Raw genomic sequence first — 15,508 nt, forward strand, 5'->3', positions numbered from 1 at the left:
CGGACACTGAAATATTAAATATGACCACTTGCTAAATAACGATTTACGGTTCAAGCTCTCGCTGAAAAAATTGGGATAAATACCGTTATTAGAACGAGACATGACTTCGTACAGGTTATCAAGCGATATAAACTGGTTGAAAGTAACAAAGATAATAACTGTAATGGCCACGTTTCAAGTAGGTAGTACCTACCAAATGGTGCAATAAAGCGTTCTTTGTTTTAGAACAGCATACCGTATTTTTTTAATTGCCGTAACTTGGAACTTACAATTTTGAAATTTGAAGCTAGTCTACCGTTTTAACGAGAGTACATTAAATTTTTGCAAAACGTATTACCGATCTTGTAATTCCAGTTTATGCACTTTCGTTATCCTGAAAAAGCCCATTTGAGTTTTTTCGAGTTGCACTTTCTGTTAAAAATGAGTCATGACCGTATCATACGCCAGACTGCTGATTTTAAACACACATTTAGCACAAAAGTCTGCTTTTTGGAGTAATTGAAACAAATTGGTGTTTCTTCGAGGATGCATTAAGGAGAGTCAGGAGGGGTTTTAAATATCAAAGTTTGCGTAATTGTCACGCTTCCTGTATAAATATTTAAAAAGAACATTAGAGAGCTTTTTAAAAGCCCACTTTTTAACTGATTCGTGAATTTCTTATTAAGTAGATTCGACCTTTTTCTGGCTTTTTGTAAACTGAAACATTTTTATTTGTGCTTGGATTACCGAGTTAGTGCTTCCATTTCGCATTTGTCAACTCATTGTGGTATAGAGAATAACGTGACAGGACAACAATATCACCTCTCAAAAACAATACCACTGAGCTAGGAATGTTTATCCAAAAAACAAATACGTTACAACCGAAAGAGAAGTCCCATTCAGCTTCAAGTGCCGATGTTGTTTGAAGTGCAATGATTCGCTAGTTGCAGTATTGTAAAAAGTTGAAAAACAACGGTAATACCTGGATTGGCTTTTTAGCGTTTGAAGTGGTATTACAATAATGAAAATAACGTTGAGGTTTCGTGAAATCGATCGAGGAAGGATAATAACACCGTTCTGTGTAGTAATTCAATCGAATTCGTATCTAATGACCACAAGTAATTAGTATATGAAGAATTTATTGTGTTTGTATACTTGGCCTGTTGTGTCTTAATGATGGATTAATGTGCTAGAACAGAACAAACACAAAGGCCGGTGATTGTCAGAAGCCGAGGCCTTTTTCTAACGGAAAATTTATTGCCATCGAGAGTATTTAATAAATGCGGAACAATCAGGATGATGGAATTTTCGAAGGAATCTTTATCAAGCTTTTTGCACTGCTGCTGCAACACAAGCGTCAGCCAATAACGGAGGTATCTCACGACTCTATGAAATGAATATTCACCGAATTTCGAAGCCGTTTACATCGGCTTATCGATTCTTCATTACGGCGTGTGTTTCAATTATTCATCGTATTTTTTGGCATTTCAAGTTGCTCTCGTTTGTTTGATTATCGCAACCCACCGGGGTTTATGTCGTCCTCTCTAATTTGCATATTTCATTTCACTGACAATTCTACACATTTCCTATTTGTTGCACCATTTTTCATTAGCAACACTCGCAGGTATCATTTTCTTCCCAATGCATAAATTGTTTATTGTTAGGCGCACAAAATGAAAGTACAAAACTAAGGTCGGCGTATTCGAAAACAGCTCACTGTCTATTAAAAATGGGTTGACCAAGGACAAAGCTGGTTTATCTGACTTTCTTAATGAATGGAAGGAAATAGGAGTAGATAGAGATAGCCGGTTCAAAAACCACCTCCACCTCCCTCTACTGCGCATGTGTGAAAATTGTGTCAGTCAGCCGCAGACGCAAGCGCGTAATCGCAGCTCGCTGGCCTGCGACCAGCTGGTCAGCCGGCCTGCGGCCGACTGACGCCATTTGTGATGATGCAAATATATTTATGTAGTATAATAATAATAATAATAATAATAATCGTCGCCATCTTGGAAGTTTGAAAGTCGGCGGCGGTCATTTTTGTTTAATGGTAAATTGGCGCCAAATTTAAATTATTTCAAAATTAATATTTGAAATTAGTCGGCCATGTTTGTTTGTTAAAAAAAATGGCGCCAAAATTTTAATTTATTTAAAAATTAATATTGGGTGTAATGTTGGTAGCGCCGATGTCGTCACAAATTCCGCCTAAATTCTCACGTTAGATGGCGCCACGGTCTGCAAACTTTTCGCTAGATGGCGCTGCCGTCAGCGCAGCCGTCAATCAAAGATGGCGCTGGCCTCCATTTTTTTTTTTAAACACACCCCCCGCCCGTTTGCGAATATGCAACCAAGAAAACAAGTAGTAGTAGTAGTAGTAGTAGTAGCTTTTTGGGGTTGTGAAATTTTTGGTTTTTGGGGTTGTGAAATTTTGAATATATGATTTTTGAAATGTGCAATTGTGAATACATGAAGTATATATACAATACATGCTGTATTGAGTTAAGCAAAATATCAGAAAATCATCGCGCTTGTCACTAATAACTAATAAAGGAAAGTCATTATTTTATCGATAAGGAAAAAAAACCTAGTATATGTAGTTTTTTATTTTTGTAATGTTGTTTGCCTAACTTGTCTGTTGCGCACCAAGTTTATTTTGTTATTTGTTTAAAATATAATGCAAAAAAAGTTGTTGTTGTTGTTGTTCCTTCCATGGGGAGTCGAACCTCAGGTAGGTAGAGTGGATAGTGCTGTCTATTTTGGAAACCTGAAACAAATTCACATAAGCTATTTGGTTAATGGATAATAATAAAAACAATAAATTACTTTAATTGTTTATTACATCTAAATATAAGTACATACATACATACATATTATAATACATAAACATTATAATACAATAACTACAATACAAATTAAATATTATTCCTGAGTTTGAGGAAGAATATTTTTATGACCCCAAGATAATGTTCTACCTTCAGAATTGTTTAAGATGTAACGTTTATCATCTTTGAAAGATAAAGCAATTTTTTTCTTTAATTCTGTGTAAATGTTATGAAGCTTCGAACGAAAGATATTCATTTCTTTAATAATTTCAGTGTTTGGAACAGTAACTGCGTTTTGGTAGTCAATTTTATGTAATTCACTTGTAATTACATTGTGTTTAATACCCTTAGCTTTTTTAGATAATTCACCTTCAACATCCACACAATATGCTTTAGCACCTGTTCCTAAAAATTCTGATATTACACGTCCTTTATATTCATCTTTCATCTTCCCGATGACAGAAGACGATACAGGTATTCCATGAATATTTTCTGCTTTATAATTTGAAGTATCAAAACGCTCTATATTAGATTTAATATCATCATAAATATTTTCACAAAAAATTTCAATTACTAAACTATCAGTATCGGTATACAAAAGCGTTGCATTGTTACCGTATTTAAGTTTTATGAAATTATAATAAAAATCATACATAATAGTTTTACTGATATCTAGAATAGTAAAACCTACATACAGAGGTTTATTGTAGAAAACTTTTTCGTTCTCTAATTGAATAGCTACAAAATTTGGTGTAAAGATAGATGAATTTTTAAAATTTGGTCGTGCAATTAAACTTTCAGCACCTGGTTTTCTACCTATATTATTCCATGATGTTACCAATTTCACGTTTACTCTTTTATCAATTGATTCCATGGTTTTACCAAAAACTGAATTATTCATTAATTTAAATACATCTTTTTCTAACGCGTTTTTTGATTTGTTACGCATTTCTGTATTTAAATCAATATATGTTTTCAACCATGGTGATTGATTAAAACTTAAAACACGGTGAATATTAATTAATTTTAAACCACCTTGTATAGCTTGTCTTAAATTTCGATAATGTAAAACATAGTGTACTTTATTGTTCAAGGTTGCGCAAAGTTTCTCAGTTTTACTAGAGGGAGGAATAAATTTTTCAGGACAAAATGGTAAATCGTTGTGAAGATTATGTAATTCAGAAGGATATTCTAAATCAACTTCGAATATATAACCTACATCAGCGTTATCTGTCAAATTGAGAATTAGGTTATCATTGAATTCATTAGGATCTTCCCATCGAAAACCGCTATAAGGTAAATATTCAGACATTGCTGCTCCATACAAGTTGGTTGCATCAAGGTACATTATAAAAGAAGTTGGTTTAGAAGGATCATGATTTGATAAAAACTTATTATTTGCTACTGCTTTACGTTTTGAACATTGACAAAGTCCTCCTCTAATAGATTTTCGAAAGAAATGTACCATGTCTATATCAGTTAACAATTCGAATTTAATTCCAGTCATTTTTAACATAGCATCCCAGCCTAATGAAGGTGCTGTTAAGTAATGAGCTGGATCTAGTTCATAAATTTTGAGACAAACCTTTCTGAAATTTTCAAAAATGTCTGTTAGTAACAAAACATCAGACTTTAAATAAATGTCGGAATAATCACCTAACGTTTTGCAATCAAATAGATTCCAGACTTCCTGTGCTCGCTCATAATCATGTTCACTGATATCAGTTTTATTAAGATTATCATAAAATTGTTGAATCAATGGTAAACTGGTATCATCTAACTTATTAAAACAATCCAAATATGAATATGGAAAAACACCTTTTTGTCTTATCAAATTAAATTGGTTATCGTCCGGAAAGTGTTTCCGAATGGTTAGACATTCATTAGAAGTTAAAGTCTGAGATAATTTATCTAATGAAAAAGAAAGGAAACGGAACGAATCTACGAATCTAAGCGTTATAAAAATATTGTCAACTGTATTTGTAGTCGTGTTCATGACCTTATCAACTAAAATTTTTTTTGAAAATGTAATATACTTTTCTTTAGTTTGAGCAATGCAATTAATGATGGTCTTTTCTGTTGCTAAAGCTTTAATAAATAAATGACTATCATAATTAGTTAAATTATGACAAAAAACAGGGATATATTTTGGAATCTTATAATTTAAATTACAAATAGAATGTGCAGGTCCTAAAAATTCACCTGTTAAGTGACAATGATTACGAACTCTATCACAATTTAGACTTCCGTAATCTGTTTTGAAAGGTTCTTTACATAAATGACAATGGGTAGATATTTGAAAAACCAATTCATCTAACGGAGTCATTTCAAGTGGTACGATATGTTTGAGGTGATCGTGATAAAGTCTATTTACATCATCTTGCAACCATTTCACAAAAATTTTAGGAGCATCTTTTCCTCGATAAGTCCGATAAATTGATAAATTATCATTATATGCACATTTTATGTAATATCCGAAACTATATGGTTCATGTAAATGTGTAACAATTGTACGGATATTATCGGCTGAATTATCATTGCGTAAAGGTTTTAAAATAGATTCAAAATCGAAATAAAATACAAAAGGAACTTTAAGAGATTTATCAAAATTTTGAAATGTTAATTCATTACCAGGCACTTCTTTACCAAATTTATTTATAATCAGATCAGAAGTTGGTAATGTAGTGACAACTTCATTACAAGCATACTTACGATGTTTAACTAATTTTTGTTCACTCGAAAAAAATAATAGACAACCGTTACATATAAATTTAGCATGATTATGTTTGGAAAGTTGTGAACTTATTAATCGAGAAATGTTGCTTATCAGACAGTAATGTTTGATCATTCTTTCATCGTCTACGATAAGTAATAAATTTACATGAATGTCTCGTTTCTTAGAAGTTAAATAAAAGGGACCTATAATATCTGATACCCATTTACCTTTTTCATGATCAAAACGCTGCTCTGTTCCATAGACATTTACACTAATATTATTAAGTGCTTCAAATTTAAAAATATCAGTTAATTTAACCGGAAATGAAATATCTGTAAAATCTAATTCCTCTTCAAACTCACGATAAGCATCAACTCGATGTCGATTAACATTTACTTCAGTTGAATGAAGGTGTGCCAAAACAGACCATTTGAAACATTCATTATCATCATTATGAATATTGATAACCGCTCTCCGCTTCGCTATGTCCTTCGGTAATGGTATATATGTTGATGCACGTAGTGGATTGAATTTGTTGATATTAAGTTCCAAAAACAAAATTTCCATTAAAATCCAACCTAAAAAATTTAATACAATAATATGTTTATAAATAAAATTGATATTACTTACCACTATCTTTTTCCAAGAATTCACTCATTTTGTTTTTTATGACGCCACATATTTCTTCCAGTTCTACCTTAATATTTGTCGATATTGAAATGATGATATTTTTAGTGTTGAATGATTTGATTTCGATAATGTCTTTAGAAGGTAAAATATATTTAGCAAAAAGTTCGAAATTAATTTTAAGTTGGTTAAATTCTCTCAGTTTTCTAGTTATTAAAGTGATAAGTTTATCTTGATTTCTTTCAAAAAAATTGCACACTTCCAAGTCATCTAGTTGTGAATTTTTCAATCGGTATGAGGTAATTCTTGATTTGAAGGCAACTTGATATTCTTCAACGAAATCATCATCATCATTAATTTTGGCGGAGATGACACTTTTATGTTTTAAAGAACGTAAATGGTTTAATCTGGATCCTCTGTAGTGACTATTGCATATTTCACAAAATTGATGAAATGAACATGATGGAGCGTTAGTAGTAACTTCTAAAAACAAAAACAAGTTATAATAATAATAATATAAAGAATATTTACAAAAATACCTTGTAAAGGTGTTCTAGTTGTCAGGCGGGCTTTTTTAGGAGTCATATCATCCGAATCCATTGAACACAATGATGAATTTGTAATATGACGCCTATAGTTATCAAATCTCGTAAATGACGTTTTACATCCGGTGCAAGTGAGTTTAGATAATTTATCACCTTAAAAATGCTCTTAATTAAAACAATTTCTATAACGTAAAATGTATTTACTTACTATGTTTTTTTACATGACGTGTTAAAGCATCTTTGCGAGTAAACTTGTTATCGCATTGAGAGCACTTGAACATGATTACTTTCATACACGGACAGTCGAAGTAGAAATGAATTAATCATTGATGCGATATGATTTTATATTCCATAAACTTTGCAACCGGATATTGTGGTTCCTTACGTAAAAATTCAAAAAATTCAAAATATAACTGATAAAAATTTAACGTTTTTAAGGAAAAAAACGTTAGACAGGAAATATGATAACAAAAATAATCAGAATGAATATTATTTTTTATTAGACATAAAACAAACTACATACTTAAACTAACAAAGTCATACACCTAAATAAATTTTTAATTGCAGTTTTTAAGCCAAACCTAACGCTATGAACATCATAAAAACGATCCAACATGTACAAACAATTCCAAACATTGCTAAAAAGGTAGGAACATGATTAAAACAATTTTTTATTGAAACTACATCATGATCATTAAGTATAAGTCTCTTCCAGTCAGTATCAATATAATTACTATTGGTAAAAACTAGTCTTAATTTAAAATATATTACAGAGTTTGCTATAGAAACATTTTCATATTTAAATATTTCTATTGCAGTATTGCTCAAATAACCCAGATTCATCTTCTTCCATTGGTAATCAACATCGTTGAAAAATAAACTTTTCCAGAGAGGAGACCATCTTGTGTTGTTAGGACTTTCACTAGTGAAGACGATGTACATATCTACAACATCTAACGGTTTTTGCACGTACAACACATTTTGTATAAGAGTAACAAACAAGATGAGTGATGAGTTCAAAAGAGGCATTACACTTGAAACGCAGTGGGTTGTTGTTGTTGTTGTTGTTGTTGTTGTTGTTGTTGTTGGCTTCCTGTATCATCTAAAATACACGAAACACAATTATTTATTGATGAAGGAGGACCATCAAACTGATCTTCGTCAAAACTGTTATAATAATGTTGTAAACATGGTAGATTCAGCTTTATATCATGATCTTGTTGATATGTTTCCGGTAATTTATGAAATATATCCATCAACTGGCACGGTCCTAATTTCAGTAGTTCCAGTTTCATTAGTAATCGAATATCGCTTATGGTTTTTTCAAAATGCAGCACTTTTTTTATAACAGGTTCTACACTCGTTGCCATCTTAAATGGAACTAAATTAGACGTTAAATAATTATATCGTATATATATTTCTTATTTATTAGGTAATATCTTTCATTTCAATCCAACTATTCTGATTATCTGGTAAACCTAACCATTTCACAAATAATTTAGTTCCTTTACGTCGAATCACTTTCTCAACTAAATAGACGTCAGGATATTGAGTTTTTGATAATTCCCAAATATAAAAAGCTCCTTTGATTGGTTGACCTTCTTTATCTTCTAGCAGAAATGTTACAGGATTGGTTAGATTAATCTTACTGATTTTAAAAATTTCCGTTGACCAATTGGGTGTATATCCTTTTTCAAATAACATCTTTTCTTTGCTAATTCTTACGAAATCTCCGACTTTAAATTTTTTTCTGTTTTTATCAACAATCTTTAGATGATCATATGCTGTTATGTCTCCTTGATTCGAAGCGTTTATCTCTGTGGGTTTCCTTCCTGTTGTTCGATGTATTGTAGTATTATAATTTTTGGTTATCTCTTGCAATTTATTTATCCATTTATGTGTCGCAAATAACGTAAAATATCGATAAATTTTGGATTTTAAAGTACGTATAACTCGTTCAGCAATTGCTGCTTTTTTAACGCTGTACGTACTATAGTGATTAATATTATAACGTCTCATCAAATCCTGAAAAGTGGTATTATAAAATTCCTTTCCTTGATCTGACTGTAAATTCTTTGGTATTCGTTCTTTTTCATTCTTCAGTATTGATTCCATAGCTCTGCTAACCTCATTAGCTGATTTCGATTTCAGTGGTCTGGTCCATAAAAATTTAGAAAAACAGTCGATTACGACTAAAATATATTTAAATCCATTATTATGATAAGATAAATTTTGCATTTCTGCTAAATCTACTTGCCATAAATCATCCAATCCTTTAATTATAGTACGTCTTCGTTTAAAATTCCTGCGTGCAGGTTTAAATATCTCGTTTACCAATTTTTGCTTTACATCACTAACTTGCTTTAGTCGAACCATTGCTTATTTACGGTACACTTCTCTACAATTTCCATGACGATCTGACATTTGACCTGGAGGACACTTGTTTTTATTATGAGGCATGGGTTCTATCTTTCACTATTTTCATATGAATCTGTTACTTTCCTTTTCTTTGATATAGGTACATTTTCAAGTTGATCTGTATCACCTGCTTTAGAACGTTTGGAAATGGTTTCTGGTTTTATCTTAATACTATCGATTCCTTCAAAGCGTTCTTCAAGTTTTTTTATTCGTCTGGTTATCTCATTTGAATTATTCATAAATTTTTTCCACTTGTTATCGATTTCATAATTTATACTTAAATGTTTGTTATGCAATTCTGATTCAATCGTGTGAGGAATTGTAGCAATTATATTATCAATTTTTTCATCAAGTATTTTGTACTTAACATTCATGGTTAAGTTTAACTGATTAAATTTATCCATCCATATAGCATCTGCTTTATGAACATTATTATTTAAATCCGTTAAAGCAGCTATTACTCCTTCCATCTTTTGGTATATTTGTTTACTTACTAAATCAATATATACCTTATTCGCACAATCTTTGTCTTCTGTTGGATCATTAATGTTACAGATTCTATGATGTTTTAAATCAAGGTCACCATCAGCAGTGAAAACAAAAGGTGATGGTGTAGATTTAAAAAATGCACTTGATGCTGATAACACTTTACGTCCGAATAGATCAATGGGCATTTCAACACTGAGGATTAACCAGAAAAAAACTTAAGCCTAATATATTACACCACATTCCTTTAATTCTTCTTCTATTGATAAAATTTCATTCAGATGGGAATTGTTACCCGCTTTTGTCGCTGCATGTAATAATGCTAGACGTGACACTAATTCATTTATGTCATCCCAGTAAACATATTCTACACGTTTATTAGTGAATAATCCTTCACCAATAAACGGAGATTTAGGAAATGAAGTAAACATTGGTTGCACAATTTGAGTATATTTTACACCTCTATGACCTTTTAGTTGTTTTGTGGGATCATTATTTTTTCTATGTGTATTAGAAATTTCAAGTATTTTTTTGTATGCTGACCGATCCTCTTTTGTAATTTGAGTGTATTTATCTTCAGGGTTTTTAAAAAATATTAGTCTGTATAAACCAGGAGTACCAGGAAATGATTCATTATCTAAAATTAAATCACCATTTTGACTGATTATTAATTCATGTTTACCCATAAATAGTTTATTCTCTTTTGAATTATATCTAGGACCAAATGTCTGATCACTGGTTTTCTCTAAAACTGCTTCTATTGCATTTCTCGCAACTGGAGGATATTGTTCTAAAAATTCATCTAAAATATGTCTGCTATTAATTAAATCATCCATAGTGTCAGATTTGGTTTCTTCATCTTCTTCTTTTATTTCTGGTAATGACTCATATATTTCTTCTGGTTGTCGCAGTGATGTACTAGGTTCATATGTTTCTTCAACTGGTAGTTCAAGTTCTTGTTTAATCTTTTCTTTTTTTGGTAGTTTAAGAAATTGTTTCCTTTGCTTTTGAATATGATGTTTTGGTCTTTTGTGTTGTTTTTGTTGTTGTTGCTGTGGTGGTGGAGATTGCTTCTCCAATTTTATTGAAATTTCTTCTAAAGGATTTATAACAGGCTGAAAAAGCTTTTTAATTGACTCATCCGCTTCACTGCTGTTTAACTTTATGGCTTTATACTTCTTTCGAATTGAATCAGCTGCTTTTAATATATGTCTTTTAAGGTTTTGATCTGGTTTGGTACCCATCATTACCGCTTAATGTTATAAACTAACCGAACAAATCAGAATTATTGTTTATATAACTTCTTATTCGACTGCTATTATAACGGGTCTCAAACTGATATTAACCGATCTCAAACCGATCAGGAACTGCTTTTTAACAGACATTAACCGGTCTGAAACCGATATTAACCGGTCTCTATCCGATAATAACCGCTCTGGAACCGGTATTAACCAATATCACACCGATACTAACCGGTCTGAGACCGATATTAACCGGTCTCTAACCGGTATCTAACCGATACTAACCGCTTTGGAACCGGTATTAACCGATATCGCACCGATACTAACCGCTGTGAAACTGATATTAACCGGTCTGGAAACGTTCTCAAATAGATATCACTCTACACTTGAATAAAATGATCAAACCCTTTTCTATATCGACCCTTATTTAATTCATTATCTTTACATATAACCAAAAAACCATATTGGTTTTTCCAACATTCCTGACATATTTCACAGAATTGTTCGAATTTCATATCAGCACCAACATGATCTTCATATACATGTTTTAAATTTAACAGATCTTGTTTTAATATTACCAATAAATTTGCATTATCTCGAATTAAATGTTTCGGTATTTTTGTATATGTTTGACAGAGATAGAAACTATCAATATTTTTATGCCGGCCCATGCAAAAGTAATCCCTTATCTTAGCTTGATTACACATTATGACATCATCAAATATAAAAATAGAGTTATTTTTTGCATCTTTTGGATCTAGCACGTCTTCATTATGTTCATACTGGTTATATTCCATTCCTTTAATTTTTTGTAGCACATCACTAAGCAGTTTATACTTCGGTTGATATAATGATTTACAATAAATATATATGTTTTCAAATTTCAATCCGTTGGGATCAAACAATAAAGACAATAATATGTTAGTTTTTCCTCCACCAGAAGGTCCACAAATTATACAACGTATTGATTCGGGTAAAAGTGTACCATGTCGATGAGACATTTTATGTTTATTATCAACATTATTATAATCATGATTTATGATAGGTAATTGTAATTTTTGCTTTAACACTTTCATTTTCATACTAAATTAAAAACATTTATAAGAAGGTTTATATAGGGAAAAAAGTTCAGTTAAATGTTGTCTTTCAAAGGGGAAGGACTATTAAATACTGCAATCAATAAATTACCTTTTGAATTACATTTACCAGGATATCAATATTGCGGACCTGGTACAAAACTTAAGAAACGGTTAGAACGAGGTGATCCTGGAATAAACAAGCTTGACAGCTTTTGTAAAACGCACGATATAGCTTACGCTAATTCCAACGATTTAAAAGATAGACATCAAGCGGATCGAATTTTAGAAGATAGTGCATGGTCACGTGTTAAGTCTAAAGACGCTTCATTTGGTGAAAAAGCAAGTGCCTGGTTTGTAACTAACGCAATGAAAGTCAAAAGGAAATTAGGTATGGGAATCCAAAGGAAAAAATCGAAAAGGAAGACAAAGAAATCTAGAAAGAGGACACAGAAAAAACAACAACCTTTTCATAAAGCTCTTTTATCAAATTTAGAAAATAAGGGATATGATAATATAAAATCTGCATTATCAGCTGCTCGTATAGCAGTTAGAAAATCTGGAGGTCGTAAGCGTATAAAAATTCCTCGTATTATACCTATAAAAACAGGAGGATTTTTACCATTGTTACCATTAATTTTTGGAGGACTTAGTGCCTTAGGGGCTATGGGCGGAGGTGCTGCTGCTATAACTAAAGCTGTAAATGATGCTAAAGCAGCGAAACAGAAATTAGATGAGAATAAACGTCATAATAAAGTACTGGAAGATATCGCTATCGGGAAGGCGGGAAGTGGTTTATATCTTCGAAAGCAACCACGAGGTTATGGATTGTATTTACGTAAATTTCCAAAAAACTACCAATAAAACTGCCTAATAGGGCACTAACTGATAATGATTTAAGAAGATATGCTAAATTATTAAAACTACCCAAATTTAAAGGCGTTTTTATGAGAGATGAATTAATTCATATGAAACCTGATAAGACAGAATGTGCTATCATTAATTTGGACTCTAAAAAAGGATCCGGAACTCATTGGGTTTGTTATAGAAAAACAAATAAACAGGTTGATTATTTTGATAGTTATGGAAATCTAAAGCCACCTCTAGAATTAGTACGATACTTAGGAAATTGTAATATTTACTTTAATCATGATCGTTATCAATTTTTATCATATAATTGCGGACATTTATGTTTGATGTTTTTACATAATAAAAGATGAGATAATCATGTATTTTATTCAGTCATGTATAAGACATTCTCCCTAACAGGTGTTGAAAGTACGCTGTCTGAACACTATGAGCCACCCATTGACCTTGAAGAAAATTCGAATTATTCTATAGCTTTAATCGGTTTTTATACTAACAATAATATACCAAATATAGAAGAGGGTACAAATAAATTTTATTATTTTGCTCCGAACACTACTGAAGAAAAAGTGATAACATTTCCGAAAGGTGCTTATGAAATAGCTGCTATAGAAAAATATATACAAATTATTCTTAGTGGACGATCTGCAACTGATGCTCAAAAACAGAATACATTTTCATTGAAGGCTAACGAAAACACATTAAAGTGTGAGATATTTAGTATTTACGACATTAATTTCGCTCACGAAGATAGTATTGGTAAATTGTTAGGTTTTTCTAAAAGGAAACTTAAAGCAAGACAATTACATGAAAGTGATTTACCTGTTAACATAATTAAGGTTAATACAATACGTATCGAGTGTAATATTGTAAGAGGTTCTTTCTACAAAAACAAAGAATCTCATACTCTTTATGAAACTGCTTTAAGTGTTAGTCCAGCCGAACAGATTTTTGTGGAACCATTAAATCCTATTTATTTACCTATCATTAATAGATCCAATATACCTAACCTAACTATTGATATTGTTGATCAAGACCATTGTCCTATAGATTTTAACGGTCAAACAATCAATATTCGTCTTGCTCTGAAAAAAGAAGCATAAACATGGGTTTAGTGTTTCAAAATCAATATAAAAAATCATACAATCCATCAAATTATCAGTCAGTATCTTGTCATCAGTCGACATTATCACATCAGAGCGTGCAGATTCTTAAATCGTTAGGATATAATGTCCGCCAGCAAACTTCAGGTTTACAGTTCACCGGAAATAGACGACAGCATAAGTAAAGAGGAAGAACATACATATAGTCCGCAAGTAAGATCTTTCGATAACAATGATGAAATCGAAATTATAATTAATCAGAGAGATATTTGGATTTCTCTCTTTGAATCATTTATACAAGTGGACGGTGAGTTCATACCAGATCCGGTACCGGAAACTGGCGGTGGAAATGTAACCTTGACTAATAATGCAGCAGCATATTTATTTGAGAATGTAAGCTATGAATTGAATAATGTTGAGTTAGATAGTGTACGTGAAGTCGGAACAGTATCTACAATCAAAACTTTTCTATGTTATGGCAAAGATGAAGTAAGAGCATTAACTCTCGCTGGATGGAATGATCAAGAAAGTCAACAACTGAAGACATTTAATGAAACTGATAATACGTTTTCATTTAGAATCCCTTTATCTTATCTGTTAAATTTACCATTTGATTATCATCGGATAGTTAGCGGTCATCAAAAACTTCGATTAATACGAAGTCGTAACGATGCTAATTGTTTCATTTCTACCGGAACGAGAAAAGCGACACTTAAGATTAACAATATTGAATTAAAAGCAAAACATGTTTACCCAAATGATGAAATTAAATTAACTATATTAGAAGGGATCAACAAAGATCGTGTTATATCGTTACCGTTCAGAAAATGGGAAATTCATGAACTTCCATCAGTTCGACAAACTAATAACGACATCTGGAGAGTTAAAACATCTACTCAATTAGAAAGACCAAGATTTATTATCGTTTGCTTTCAAACAAACCGAAAAAATAATCCAAAGTCTGATGTTACTCTATTTGATCATTGTGATGTAAGAAGCGTACGTTTATGGTTGAATTCAAATGTTTATCCATATGAAACATGGAAACTACAATTTGCTAAAAATAAATATTTAGAAGCATATCAAGCTTACGTTGATTTTTATAAGGAATTTAATGGAAAAGATCGTGCTGAACCTATATTAAGCTATACAGATTATACAAAAAGACCGATATTTGTATTAGACTGTTCCAAGCAAAACGAAGCAATTCGAAGTTCCACCATTGATATCAGCTTAGAATTTGAAAGCGATAATAATTTCCCAGCCGATACAAGAGCTTATTGTATTATCATTCATGATAGAATAATGCAGTACTATCCGTTAACAGGAATAATTAGACAACTGATATAAGGATGAAAAAAAGTGTTACTATAAGTGATAGTGCTCCGGAAGTACATAATCTAATAGTTTGGTCATATGCTTATCAAGATGCTAGAAAAGGAAACTATTGGATACAATGCGCTGCAGACAGAGAAAGGTTTAAGTTTAGAATTAATCAAATGAAAAATATTTTAAAGGAGATCTTAAATTCTGCTCATCGTGAACAAATTTTTCAGTCTAGATTTAAGTGTTCAACATGAAGGTAGTAGTGATTGATGTTCAAGGATTTTATATACCTGAATTCATCG

At 31.5% G+C, this 15,508-nt stretch overlaps 1 protein-coding gene and 1 long non-coding RNA gene across 13 annotated transcripts in view; one reads left to right on the top strand and one right to left on the bottom strand.

The window, feature by feature from the left end:
* The window catches only part of LOC664188 (irregular chiasm C-roughest protein), a 268,755-nt gene that overhangs the window by 197,061 nt on the left and 56,186 nt on the right, over window positions 1-15,508 (top strand). The window lies entirely within an intron of this gene.
* On the bottom strand, window positions 2,567-8,878 carry LOC135265871 (uncharacterized). The gene is made up of 5 exons (XR_010333728.1): window positions 7,690-8,878; window positions 6,898-7,633; window positions 6,684-6,842; window positions 6,148-6,627; window positions 2,567-6,095 (listed from the first exon to the last, which is right to left on the bottom strand). It is a non-coding gene; the product is annotated as an uncharacterized LOC135265871 (long non-coding RNA).

This window comes from Tribolium castaneum, chromosome 1 (genome assembly GCF_031307605.1).
Source record: "Tribolium castaneum strain GA2 chromosome 1, icTriCast1.1, whole genome shotgun sequence".
In the NCBI taxonomy this organism is placed as follows: domain Eukaryota; kingdom Metazoa; phylum Arthropoda; class Insecta; order Coleoptera; family Tenebrionidae; genus Tribolium; species Tribolium castaneum.